General features: G+C 38.4%; 1 protein-coding gene across 3 annotated transcripts in view; it reads left to right on the top strand.

Moving 5' to 3' along the window:
* The window catches only part of rbfox3a (RNA binding fox-1 homolog 3a), a 622,611-nt gene that overhangs the window by 387,291 nt on the left and 221,161 nt on the right, over positions 1–14,159 (top strand). The window lies entirely within an intron of this gene.

Here is a 14,159-nt window from a genome sequence, read left to right as displayed (position 1 = left end):
AAATAAGCGCTTTTTTAACTAATCGACTGTTATTTGAAGATTATACATATATATTATCGCCTAAACTAATCTTAAAAATACATTTTGTGACCCAGAGGCAACAATATTAAGAACTGATGGTATGTCTATTGAATTGGCTGGTGATTTCATTAAAGCCTCAGAAAAGGCACCTGATTTATGTTAAAGGAACACACCGAGCATCTGATGTGAAAACAGACATTAAACCAAATATCTCACAAAAAAAATTAAGCATTTAAGATATAAATAGACGTTTGTCATTGTGTTTTGCAGTTGGTTGGTAATACTGTATTCAGAGTAATATTTCCCATAATGCATTGGAAAACTACAGTAGCCTACTGTACAAAGCTTATGCAGTAAAAAACTGTTGAAAATACATTAAAATACTGTGGAAACAACAAATCTATAGTAACAAACTGTAAACAACTTATACAGTAAGAAACTGTCGAGAAAAACAGTAAAAAACTGTGAAAACAACGAAAATTATTTACAGTGCATGCATTGTAGTTGCTTTGGATAAAAGCGATATGATGTATGGTATTGCTACACTGACCCTTAATAATATCTCTGGTATTTATGCAATGGCATGCCTTAAAAGTGGAAATAAACTTGGTTTTGCCCTGTGACCAATCCAGTTTGACTAAAAAAGCCACATTGTTCATCATGCGTATTTAAATGAAACTTCTCATGCTTCGTGATAGAGCTACAACATGCATAACAGACTACAACGTAGACCGAAATGCTACAGAACAATCACATAACAGTGATTTGTATTTCGCTTTGGGAAAAATTGTTTGCTTCATGAATAAATCAAATATAAATGTATTCTACCCAGAGGGTTAAATCAGCTCATGAAGGCAAACGGCCGGTGACTCGGGCCACCCCCGTGCACCCCCATACCTACCCGTCTATGGTTAAATTCATTCTTACACTGCACTTATAGAAGAAGGCTGTCTGCTGTAGCCTCAGGGCTTTGGAAGGAGATGCTAAGTGCTGTACCAGGAGCAACCATCTACTTCCGCTCCAAATGAGACCTGACACCTGAGCCAAGACATTGCCTCATAATCCCACGTCCTCACACGCACATTTTCCCTCTTCAGCATTTTTCAAATGGCTTTATGACATCAGTAAAACTGCAAAAACTCAACATTTTACTTCATTGTGTAGGAGTGCTACCTATAGCCACAATCTGTCAGCTGCTGGTTTCACATAAGGGGAGAGTGGGGTAAGAAGTGCCACGCTTCCTTTAAGTTGTCCTTTGGCAATACAACAGTGAAACTAGTATGTTATCAAGTCTATAACATTTAGAAAAAATATTGAAAGTGTTAATTTAATCAATCATGGCTAACCTTTATACAAAAAATGTATATAGATTTGTATTCATTGGTATTTCACTTTGGTTTTTATTTGTTTTGGCATTAAAGTTCAGTCAAAAATGATATTAAACCCATGATTTACTCACCCCCAAGCTGTCCGAGTTGCATATGTCCATCGTTTTTCAGACAAACACATTTTCGGATATTTTATAAAATGTTTTAGATCTTTCAGTTGATTAAATGTAATGTTACGGGGTCCACCCATAGTCCACGACCTTCAAGTCCAAAAAAAGTGCGCCGCCATCTTAGTCGCGTCCGCATTCAGGAGAAAGTATTAGCGTAGTGTACACACTTTTCTTAGTGATGTATGACAAATTCGAAGGGCGGGGCACAGAGCAGCAGCAGAGTAGCCTCCGTAGGCTGCGTAAGCTCTCATCCTGAATGCGGACGCGACTAAGATGGCGGCACTACCGGAAGGTATTTATTTACGTTAATAAAGTTTTAAATATGGATATTTCCACAACAACACCGCGCGGATTACCCTCAGAAGATCTTTGTTTATCATCCTGGAGCCGTTTGGATTTAATTTGTGAAGGATGGACACACTTTTTTTGGACTTGAAGGTCGTGGACTATGGGTGGACCCCGTAACATTACATTTAATCAACTGAAAGATCTAAAACATTTTATAAAATATCCGAAAATGTGTTAGTCTGAAAAACGATGGACATATGCAACTCGGACAGCTTGGGGGTGAGTAAATCATGGGTTTAATATCATTTTTGGCCGAACTATCCATTTAAAGCTGCAATCTGTAGCTTTTTCATTTAAAGGGGCCATGGCACGAAAATCTGACTTTTTCCAAGTTTAAGTGCTATGATTTGTTCCCCAGTGCTTCTATCAACCTAGAACATGTGAAAAAGATCAACCCAGTAACTTAGTTTTGGTAAACCATTCTCTGCAAGCATGTGAAAAATTAGGTCATTGAAATTTGGCTCTCCTTGTGATGTCATTTAATAATACCGCCCCTTACTCTGCACTATCCAACCACAGCACTGCCATTTAGTGCAGATAGAAAGAAAGAGAGAGAGAGAGAGAGAGAGAGAGAGAGAGAGAGAGAGAGAGAGAGAGAGAGAGAGAGAGAGAGAGAGAATAATTCACAGCACAATTGAGTTTGGATTGCATCACACCACCATCATTGTGATCATTGTTTGCATTTCATCAGCTCATTTGCATTTTAAAGGACACACCCAAAACGGCAAATTTTTTTATCTATATGGTATTTTGAGCTGAAACTTCACATATGTATTTTGGGGACACCAAAGGCTTATTCTACATCTTAAAAAGTCTTGTGACATGGCCCCTTTAAAAATAAACAATATCCCGAGCAGATACATAATTCATCAATGTTGAAACTGTTTGTCAACGTATGCAAATTATGGATTTACTAAATGGGGCAAATTAGCGCGAGAGAATATCTGCGGGTTATTTACTAAATAACAAAAGCGCAACAGATGATTTCCATAATGACCAACATAATCTACTAAGAGTTCAGGGTCGCAAATAAGCAGAGCTGATCTTGAGTTCAGCACCACGCACATCCCAGCTAACAAAGCCATGGTACACTGATAAACTGGAGGATAAAAAGATGAAAGTTGACAAGAAGTTTTAAAGAGCACATATGGTCCGATTCACAATTTTACATTTCCTTTGGACTGTAAGTGTGTATTATTACATGTTAACATTATGCAAAAGGTACAAACCCCAAAGTAAACGATTTTATCAAGTAAACAGAGTTATCATCTCCAACGTAAATCTTTTTTCTTGGACTACAACAAACACATGGATTGTAGGCTACAGTTTACTTCCTGGGATTGGTGATGTAGACAAGACCGACATTATCATAATTCCTCCCGCTTGGATTCACGGCCTGTAAGTTAACTCCTGTTAGCATTGCATTGTGAGCAATTCTTTAGACCAATAATGTACAGATTAGCTGGCCAGTCAGGGACACAAGAGCTTTTCAGGTCAATACGTTTTGTACAAAATTTGTGCGTTTCAGGAGGAGAGGGAAATATGGAGCTACAAAAATGTACTGTATGTGGAAATAATGTGTTTTATTATACCAAATACACAAATAATGTTGTTTTTTGCAATGAATTCTCTTTAAAACACCTGGTATTGTGTGACTTCTCCTAGTGACTCCTCTTTTATTTCATACAGCAAAAAAAGGCTTGGCAAACAATATTTTTTAATAATATGTTCATCTGGCATTCCAAATAAGCTCTTACGTGTAGAAAAAATCATCTGCCTTGTACCATGCACTTTCTAATCTCTGCCAAGCCTTCTCCTGTGAACTACAATTGCTGCCAAAAATGTGTTTTTTAACCATAAACCACGCAAACACATTGTATTATATCAAATACACAAAATAACGTTGTTGTTGTTAAAGGGATAGTTCGGCCAAAAATGATATTAAACCCATGATTTACTCACCCCTAAGCTGTCCGAGTTGCATATGTCCATTGTTTTTCAGACAAACACATTTTCGGATATTTTAGAAAATGTTTTAGATCTTTCAGTTGATTAAATGTAATGTTACGGGGTCCACCCATAGTCCACGACCTTCAAGTCCAAAAAAAGGGCGTCCATCCTTCACAAATTAAATCCAAACGGCTCCAGGATGTAAAACAAAGGTCTTCTGAGGGTAATCCGCGCGGTGTTGTTGTAGAAATATCATATTTAAAACTTTATTAACGTAAATAACTTCCTTCCGGTAGCGCCGCCATCTTAGACTCCTCTGTATTCAGGAGAGAGTATTAGCGTAGTGTACGCACTTTTCTTAGTGACGTATGACAAATTCGAAGGGCGGGGCACAGAGCAACAGCAGAGTAGCCTCCGTAGGCTGCGTAAGCTCTCATCCTGAATGCGGACGCGACTAAGATGGCGGCGCTACCGGAAGGTATTTATTTTCGTTAATAAAGTTTTAAATATGGATATTTCTACAACAACACCGCGCGGATTACCCTCAGAAGACCATTGTTTATCATCCTGGAGCCGTTTGGATTTAATTTGTGAAGGATGGACGCACTTTTTTTGGACTTGAAGGTCGTGGACTATGGGTGGACCCCGTAACATTACATTTAATTAACTGAAAGATCTAAAACATTTTAAAAAATTTCAGAAAATGTGTTTGTCTGAACAACGATGGACATATGCAACTCGGACATCTTGGGGGTGAGTAAATCATGGGTTTAATATCATTTTTGGCCGAACTATCCCTTTAAGCATTGAAATAGGTGCTCTTTAGGGATTTACATTTTATTTCGCTCGCCATGTCAATTTTTTTGCATGTCTGATATGCAAACAACTATTTTAAGCAGCACAGGCACCTATAGATGTGCACGGTTTGCTATGCTAAACAAGTGACACATCTTACCCCACTTACTCCATCGCGTGCAGTGAGGAATAATAACTACTGTAAATAGTAAAGTGTGAAGTTATTTAGCATGCAGCGGGTTTGTTTGCCACCTGGTGTTTGTTTTTTAGGAAGCTGTGCTGCATGTTTTCAGAATGCATGTCATGTCTGTTTGTGTGTAACCGAGGCCTTAGCATGTTCCCACAGCTTTTCCTGCACTTGTTTACAACTCCATGTTTATATGGCCACATCTCTCTCTCTCTCTGTCTCTCTTTCTCTCTCTCTCACTTTTTTCTCTCCCCTCCTGCCTGATTCATTTTCTACCACAGCAATTACCAGGATTGATCCTTTCAGGCTCCACTTCCACTGCTCTCGGTTTTACTGCAGGCCCTTTATTTATTCGTTGTTTCCTGTTGCCTCTCCAGCTAAGATCATCTTGGGTCTGATTGAACATTTGCCCCAAAGTGCTTTTAGTGGAAATGAGAATAACCCCACAGCAGAGATTTGGCAGAGGTGGGGCGTATGAATGTGAGGCAGATTTGAGTTATTGTAGGTGTTCGAATAGAGCGCCAGAAGTGGCGGGGCCGCACACGGGTCGGCAAGATGTTTTTGGTTTGGCGATACATTGATCAGGCTGGAACTGTTTTAAAGCTGACACCTGGGCTCCGAAATGGCCGTCGAGCGAGAACGTCCACTTTTGTTTCCACCAAGAGAGGGCTCTATTTGTTCCTCCGAGTTTTCCATCATGGATAAAACACGGAACGCTGTGTGACTAAAGGAGTGCAGCGTAAGCTCCGGCCCCTTCTGACAGCAGATCTCAACCTGTTCCTGTGGTGCTTTTGGTGAGACTGTTTAGGGAACGAGACAGGCAGAAGGTTGGAAAAGCACACCAAGTCCCGTTTATGTGTCGAGATGCCAAAACCTCTTTTAACCACCTTTCGTTCCCTCCTTTGTATCACCTTCAGCTCTCTGTGGTGGAACCTTTTGGACTTGAGCGATCATCTTGTTAATAACAATATTTACACATATCTAATTGCGTTCTTATCGACGCTTCTCTCTGCCGTGGCACGAAGGAAGGACAGTGGGATCGCTGGGGTTGGGTGGTGGGATTATATTTAGCGAGATCCGACTCCCCAGTGGATTAATTAAATGTTGTGAGAGGGGTACAGTGCAGTCTGGGTAAACCGCAGGGCTGTAATTTCTCCTGCCAGGAGTGCCGCTCGGTGGGCAGGTTAAGTCACAGATTAAGGGTTGCATGGCTGGTGCAGAGAAAAGGAGATGCTGGGTGGTGCCTCATTAGGCACGGTACCCACTGTGTTCAGGGAAGTGTGAGAAAAAGGAAAGAAAGGAGGAGAAAAACAGAAGGAAAACAAACTAGTAACAGGGCAACTCGATTGTTTACCAAGTGCTGGCAAAGAGAGGGGTTTGATTGACTTGTTGAGTTATCAAACAGGTACCATTTTGGCAAAGGGACCTTCTCAGAGGTAATAACTGAGAAAACTATGGGAAGGCGCAGTTACACAATATAGACCGGTTTCAACGGCAACAACATTAACATAAACGGGTTTTGTATCCCAAACTTAACTTCTGGTAGACTACTGCAAACAATCAATAACATTAAAGTCTTTCTAGAGTAGATTATTTCTAACAAGCAGAATAAATATCAAGTAAATTACCTTAGTTGAAATCATAGCTAAAGCGTAACAACTACTACACTAAGTAAGCGTTTCTGTGTAAAATGAATGTATACAACTTTAGCCACAGATTTTTATTTCAAGAAGGTATTTGTCGCAGAGGTCAGTAATGCCACTAGCCAGACTGGTAAACAAACACAGACCGGAAGTTAATATCGGGCCAGACGTATAACAGTAACAAGCATGTGTGTACCATGAAACCGTCTATAAGTACAGTATAGACCAGGGGTCTTCAACGTTTTTTGGGTCGGGGACCCCTTAGATGAGAGAGGCATGGAGCAGGGACCCTAATACTAAATGTGTAAAACAGAGATATTTAAGCAGTAAGGTATGAGAGGCTGCCTTTTCGTATTAGGCACAACGCAAAGTGGAGTAAAGTACAACTGATGACCAATCAGAATCAAGGACTGGAACTATTTTATAAATAGAAACAAACCACACAGCCATACTATAATAACATGCATCAATATTTTTGTTAAAGTAAATTTTGTTTTTATATTAATAATAATAATAATAATATTTTAAGGTATTTGCAGTGTACAGTAATATATTTTCATTTTACTGTGAATTGGACAAGGGCTTTCAGTTTAAGACTGATCATGGTGAATGGCACAAAGACTGTCTATTCTGGTGGGGATAGAGGTTGTGCTACTTTATAATTCTGAGGTCTGTTGCCTTTCTCGTGTATCATCATTGTCACGAGTTTAAGTAACGCAGGTTTATTTTCTGTATAGCTTCATATCAGACTCAGGAGAACAACATGCAACGAGTCCGAGCGCATCTCTTTGGGGAAACTTTTTGAGAGGGGGATATCAACCTGACTATGAATCTTGCACAAAGCACCATCACGGCGCGCGTTTCATTAATTTTTAAAATCGAGCGATAGTTTTGTCACAGTTTAAAATGCTGACGCGGTGTGGTGTCATTTGCCTGTTGAATTAGCGCTTTAAATCTGAACCGCGTGAAACACCCGTCCAAGTTCAGAAATATAGATGAGACAAAATGTCGCACTGATTCTAAAATGACATTCTGAAAGAAAGACACACATAAGATTTACCTGTTTTTTGATGACTTTTCTGTCGCTACTGCTGCTTCCTGAGTGGACATTTATAATCTTTAGATATTTTATTTTGGTCGCTGGCTAAACTGAACGCGCGCCTTCAAACCTATGCGGCCACGCATGTGCACAATTTCAAGGGGACATGTAACGTTTTGTACATATATTTTACGTTTTAACCAAAAAATAGCTTGTTGTTAAACATCATTTGGCGGACCCCCTGCAGTTCCGTCACGGACCCCCTGGGGGCCGCGGACCCCCGGTTGAAGACCCATGGTATAGACGGTTTTAGCAGTAACAACATAAACAAGCGGCTTTCGTAGTCCTCACGTAACTTCCGGTAAACTCTGCTAAGAATAAATAACAACAAAGTACTTTAAACATAGTTGTTTTATCTAACAAGCAAAATAACCGACACATAGATTTCCTAGGAAACCAAAACATTTTTTTTTTTCGACAAGGTATTTTTTTGTTAGTATGCACACTTGACAAATTAAAAGAGCATTTTGATTCTCAAGACTTGAGATAAAAATTAGCTAACAACAAATTAATTGCATGTGTTGCGATTGGTTTACTAAAGGAAATACAAACACAATATCATGACATAACTTTTTACTAGAAGGTGCCTGGAAATTAATTTGTGGAATGCAAATTGTAGAAAAAAGTATGAATATTAAAAAATTAACAAGAATGAAGCTCCATTCCTAAACACAGCATCATGGGGTAGACAGATCATAATAAAATGTACAAATGGGATTGTATAAATTCATATGAACTAGCCACCCTGTAAAATAGTTATAAGTTGCCATGAGATTTCCCTGGAAATACACAAACGGTCCCAAAAAGCTGTGATGAAAACAATGTTCCCATCTTCCTGGTCAGCTTATTAATAACATTTTAATTATCTTTAATTATAAATGATCTCATATTCAAAAGTCTTTAATTATAAATAGGCTTGACTGCACTTTGCATCATTCTGTATCTTTTATTTTTTAGAAATTGATGAATTTCTGCTGCCATGATCGATACAAAATGTATACAAACATTTGTTTGTTTGTTTGTTTTTACATAATTGCAGCCTGCAAATAGCAGAGTTTTTTGAATAAGGTGCAATCTATAATTGCCTCATTTAATAATCTAAAAGACTCATTTACATAGAAAAGCATGTTTGTGTTGCAAATAATGATAATTACTTCATTTAAATACACCACAGCTTGAATGAGATTCAGGTTTTTGTGATGGAAGTGGCACAGCTGTGCAGTGGATTTGCTTAAACTAGAATTTACAAAAAAAAAATGTAAACAGTGCTTATTATATGGGAACCATTTTTAGCACTAAAGAGAACATATGTAACACTTAGGGTTCAACATAGCACAATATGGTGCTACACAGGTTCCACATAGGTTCTGTTTAACACTAAAAATATTTCCCGTATTGTTACGAGCCAGTGAACCACTTTTATTTAGCACCATTTTTTGTATTTCAATTCTTTTTAGTGTACATCTAGATTTTTTGCATATGTGTGTGTACTGTGTGTAACTGTTACACATACATATATTCATTTCAGATTTTTTTTATTTATATATAATTTTTTTCAATTTATATAGAATATATAAAAATATAAATAAATATATAAACACATGTAAATGTTTCTTAAATACACATGAGTTTGTGTGTATTTATATATATATACATAATAATTACACACAGCACTCATATATTATGCCAAAAATCACTTTTATTTTGTATGCGATTAATTGTGATTAATCTTTGCCCAGCACTATTTTTTTGTGTAGGAAACATTCAGATAGAGATGGCATCGAGCAGAATGCCAGTGAGATGCTTGTTCCTAAAGTATTTTTGTCAATATGTGTGTGTGTAGTGCATGTATTTGTGCATGAGTATGTTCATGGTCCTGACCCCTTTAGTAATTAGTAACCAGCAGAGGAATTTCCCAGCCTACCCTGTGACCTCTCTCCCCTGCCATGTGTCTACCTGACTCTCAGCTCTTGTAGATGCCCAGAGCCTCCTTCAGCTTTCCTACAGGCACACACACACTCCTCTGAAAAATGATCAGGCTGTTTTGTAATTACTCATTTAAGATTAGGCATGGATTTTACTCAGTCTTCCATGCCCTACAGCCCAAAACCTAAGAGTCCTGGGAAAACTGGTCAACTAGTAGACCAGTTGAGCAAAAACTGACACGCTTCATTGTTTTTTGGAGAGCAATGTATATAAAAAATACCTTTTCTCCTCATTCGTGCACGTAAAGTAATTTGCATCTAAAGATGACTTTGTGGTCTGCTTTTTAGCATCGGCAGGAGCATGCGGCTGTCATCTTATTAGGGGCACTGCGGCTAAATGCGATCATTATCTCCAATGAGAAGGTTGCAAATGAAAGCAATGGAGTGCAGAGATGGTAGGGCCCACTGAGCAGTATGTGCTGAATTGTCTTATTTCAATTAATTTCACTGCTAATGTGCTAGATGGGTGTGATTTTAACATAGATGATTTCAATAAGCAAAGCAGTGCAGCAGAACACATCGTTTTCGCTTAAGAGGTCAGCCAAGTCCAGAACCGTGCCAACGCCTGACCAGTAGCAGCTATGTCCTTTGGAGAAGTAACCCGTAACCCTGTCTGTGCTTGTGGTCCCCTCGGGCACCTATGGTCCTGATTAAAGTTGACCACTTGAAGTGAATGTTGCTCCATCCAGACCTATTGAGCTGTCAAGTGAAGCTTTTCCGGATTCACTGGACTATCTATACTTGGTAAGCTGGACCTGCGTAGCGTTATTTGAATCCCTCGCAGGCTTTGCCGTTGCTGTATTTAGGCTCCCCGTGGATTATATGTTTTCCCACTGGGCCTGTCCACTGGCAGCTCCCTCTCTTGTTTCCCTGTCCGGCAGCGATTTCTTCTCCGCTTGAAGTGAATCCGAAAAGTTGCCCAAAAAGAAACTTTTTTGCTTTTTTGGCCAATTTCAGCACCGCATTTTGCGCAACTTTGCAGGAGCCAAGCCACCACGCATTTGCATTCTGCTAATGTCATTGGTTTAGAGTGATCTCTGTTCCTCTCCCCCTTTCACAGCAGTCATACGCCCAACTCCTTATTTTAATACTTTGACTCTAAGCATGGTAAATTAATGTTTGCTTTCAGTTCTGCTGACTAGGCAGTACGTGCCCTATGGCACTTCATAATTACTCATAAGCTCGGGATCAAATCAAAATAAATGGCTGGAGTTTTCCAAAGTGAGACCTTGGGAACACGCTTTAGAGGAACAAATTATTCACAATGCAGTCAGAGCATGAAGGGAGTGTTTGTGGAGTAACGTGCTTCTTAAAAAACTCAATATTAATCATTTAAAGACCCACCTGGAGGAGCGCGGAGAATTGTTTAGACGGAGGCCTTGATAACCGTGCGTGCAGTTATTGATAAATCTGAACGAGCGTTTCACGGTTGGGTTTAGAGTGAGCGACGTATCCGTAAAGATGCTTTATTTGCGATCTAGAACAACAGCTAACAAAAATCGAGTGTGAAACATAGATAACACACTTTTTAGCTTCCTTGTCAACAACAATGCACTTTCCACATCTTTGCCCCGCATGCTGGCGTTTACCAATTTCGGGGTTTGTTTTCGCAGTGGCTCCCGTTTGCAGATCCTTGTCGTACTGTGCGTAGAAGCCGCAGCTGGTTCCTCTTGAGCTCTCGCATGGATGGAGGCCTTTTCTGCTGAGTCATCTGCCTGGCATACACAGGCTAGCAAACAGTAGAGCAGTCATTAATTTAGTCCTTCTTTTCTCTGTTTCATCGCCGCTTCTGCTGAGGATGCACACGTGGACACAAAGGTTTATTCAAATCATTAAAGGCATGCATGCATGCAAAGCTAATCATTTGACCTTTGGTTTTGTGCTCCGCGGAGACAAAGGCTCGCATCTTCGGGAGGCGAGCGCATTATTTATAGCGTGTGATTTATGATTAGAGCGTTAATATAAAAAATGCGAACGGAGATCAATACGAAACAAATAGCCAAAGCCCTAAATTAGCACAGGGCTGCTTTAGTTAAACAGATTTGGCATTCTTAACTAGCATTGTAGGTTTTTAAAACCTTCTGAAGCAGGACTTTAGGGAATAGTTCACTTAAGATAGATTCACCTTACCTGCAATAAAACGCAGCTATGACCGCTACACTAAGCGATAGATCTGTGTATCACTGCGCAGCACCCATAGCAAAGTAAACATGTAAAACATTCTGTTGCTGTTCACAGTCGGTCAGGGACTATTTTTTCTAGCGGAAGGAAGGCTTTTCGTGATTTTACTTTATAAAAATTGTACTGAAAATATTTTTAAAGCCAAAGCATTTTTGTGTCCCATTATTGTGTCCCATTATACATGTCCCATTATTTGCATTTACTCTTTATCGCATGAATCAAAAACCACATCAAGCGAGCATAAAAACTTTTTTGCAAATTAACCCTCAATTGGTCCTTGGGGTATATGACCCCAAACAACATTTCATTAGTTAAAAAAAAGGCTCCCTTCATATCACAGATAAACAATTTTGTGACTTTTCCTAAATAATCTATCTATTCATACACAGAAAAACTGGGCTTGATTCGGTTGTTCTGAAGGTATGTTAAAAATATTAATCTGGTCTTTAATTGAAAATTAATTGAAAAATGCAAAACAATTAAAAAATTCCATTTGGCAAAAAAATTTAATAAAATAAATTCAGCATACATTTGAAAATTTTCACACAAAAAAATGAAGGCATGGTACTTGTGTACAAACACACACACACACACACACACAGGTATGACTGCCACAGAGAGCATTTGTATAGAATTTGGCAAATAAAATCAGCCACAAATGCAGAAAAAAAAATATAAAGGGATGTGACCCAGAGGCGTTTGGTTTTTTGAGCCAAATGTATTTTGCATGCAACCTCAAAAGCAGCGTCCATTAACTCTTTCACCGCCAGCATTTTTAAAAAAAGTTGCCAGCCAGCGCCAGCGTTTTTCATGATTTTCACAAAAGTTTAATGTCTTCCAGAAAATGTTCTTCTTCAAATATATAAACATACAATATACCAAATGAAAGAACAGACCCTCTGCTTTCAAAAAAAAAAAAATTTTCATCCTACCTTCAGTAGTTCTTTTGTAATCAGCTTTTGAATATGGGTAGGTTTCTGCAAAAACACCACATTTTGAGCAAAAAGCAGAGATAATTCCATTTTTGTGACGAACTTTTCATAGAGATCCCATTCAGAGCGATCTTTAAAACAGACACGGACATGCAGCCGCTTGCCATAGGGCAATACTTCCGGGTTTAAAAAGTTGCGGAAGTGGATAATAGCGGTATTGCGGAAAGACGGAAAAACTCGTCATTGGCGGAGAAGCGTTTTCTCTTGATTTATGAGATATCTCGTCAATGGCGGGGAAAGAGTTAATCTGTAACTTGCCTTTTAATCTGTTTAATATGCAAAATATTATGAATTCTGTGTTGCATCCTTGTCACTTTTTTGCCATTTTGATAGCGTTTTTTTGATCGTGTTACATTACTTTATTCTGGCGGCAGGCGCTGGAGTCAGTGCAGTCGCAGACGTCATCAGCGTCTGAGCGCGCTAACAAGCTCTTTGGTGTTGCTACTGAATTTTGCTTTAAAAACATGTAAGAAACACTCACAACATTTCTAAACCCCAGTACGGTAATGTGCAGTTAACCTCCTCTGTGTAAAACATGTATGGTTTAAAATGTGACCATCTCAACGTTATATTAGAGATTTCTAGATTCATCTTGGTACAATGCCAAAGTTTGCCAGAGTTCACGGGGGCGCGGAATCACATGTGAGGTAAAATTGAATACAAAAATAAGTTTCTCTAATAATTTTATCTAAACATATTTTTTTAATCATTATTGAACATTAAACTGAATCATGTGGCTATGCTCATTTTCGTTGTTTATATACTTTATGGATTTAAAATTACATTAATTTTATAGGATAATCCATTAATGACATAATTAAACAAGTCATTAAACAAAACGTAAATAAACAAAAAATGCTGTTTCAGATGTAAATATGATGCCAATATGTAATTATTTCGATTGTATAGAATTTCATATGAAAGTTGGTCAACACTTTTATTTTGGAGGTTTTTGCATGAAGGCAGCGCTCAATGTAAGTGACATGGAAAAGAAAGCTCTATAATATTTCGTTTGATGTCTCTGTGTATGCACAAATTTCTGTGAGCTATGCACACTGTGCCCCCTTGCACGCACATATACACTCACACACACATGCACGCAAACACAAACACATACTTACATTCAGTCAAATTTCTGTGGCATTTCAAAATGCATAAAAAAATAATTATACTATTTGAAATAATATTTTTAATGTCCCTTCTAATGTTTATATATACAAAAATTCACAAAATGTATCACCAAAGTAGTGATGTGAGCAGTTGCCCATATCCAGTAAAATGAATGGCTTTCTATGGCCCTCTGCTGCTCAAAGCTATTTCTTTCTTAAACGGTAATTCCTGTAGGTTTATATCTAACCTGCAAAATGTGGAATACTACACCTTACACCTAGATCGATATCCAGAAACAATTTAAATGAAATTTAAATAATCATTTAAGAATTTTTTTCTAAATTTCACAT

This window comes from Paramisgurnus dabryanus, chromosome 1 (assembly GCF_030506205.2).
Source record: "Paramisgurnus dabryanus chromosome 1, PD_genome_1.1, whole genome shotgun sequence".
NCBI lineage: Eukaryota > Metazoa > Chordata > Actinopteri > Cypriniformes > Cobitidae > Paramisgurnus > Paramisgurnus dabryanus.
The sequence above is the reverse complement of the archived record's forward strand: the minus strand, read 5'-3'. Positions and strand labels throughout refer to the sequence as shown.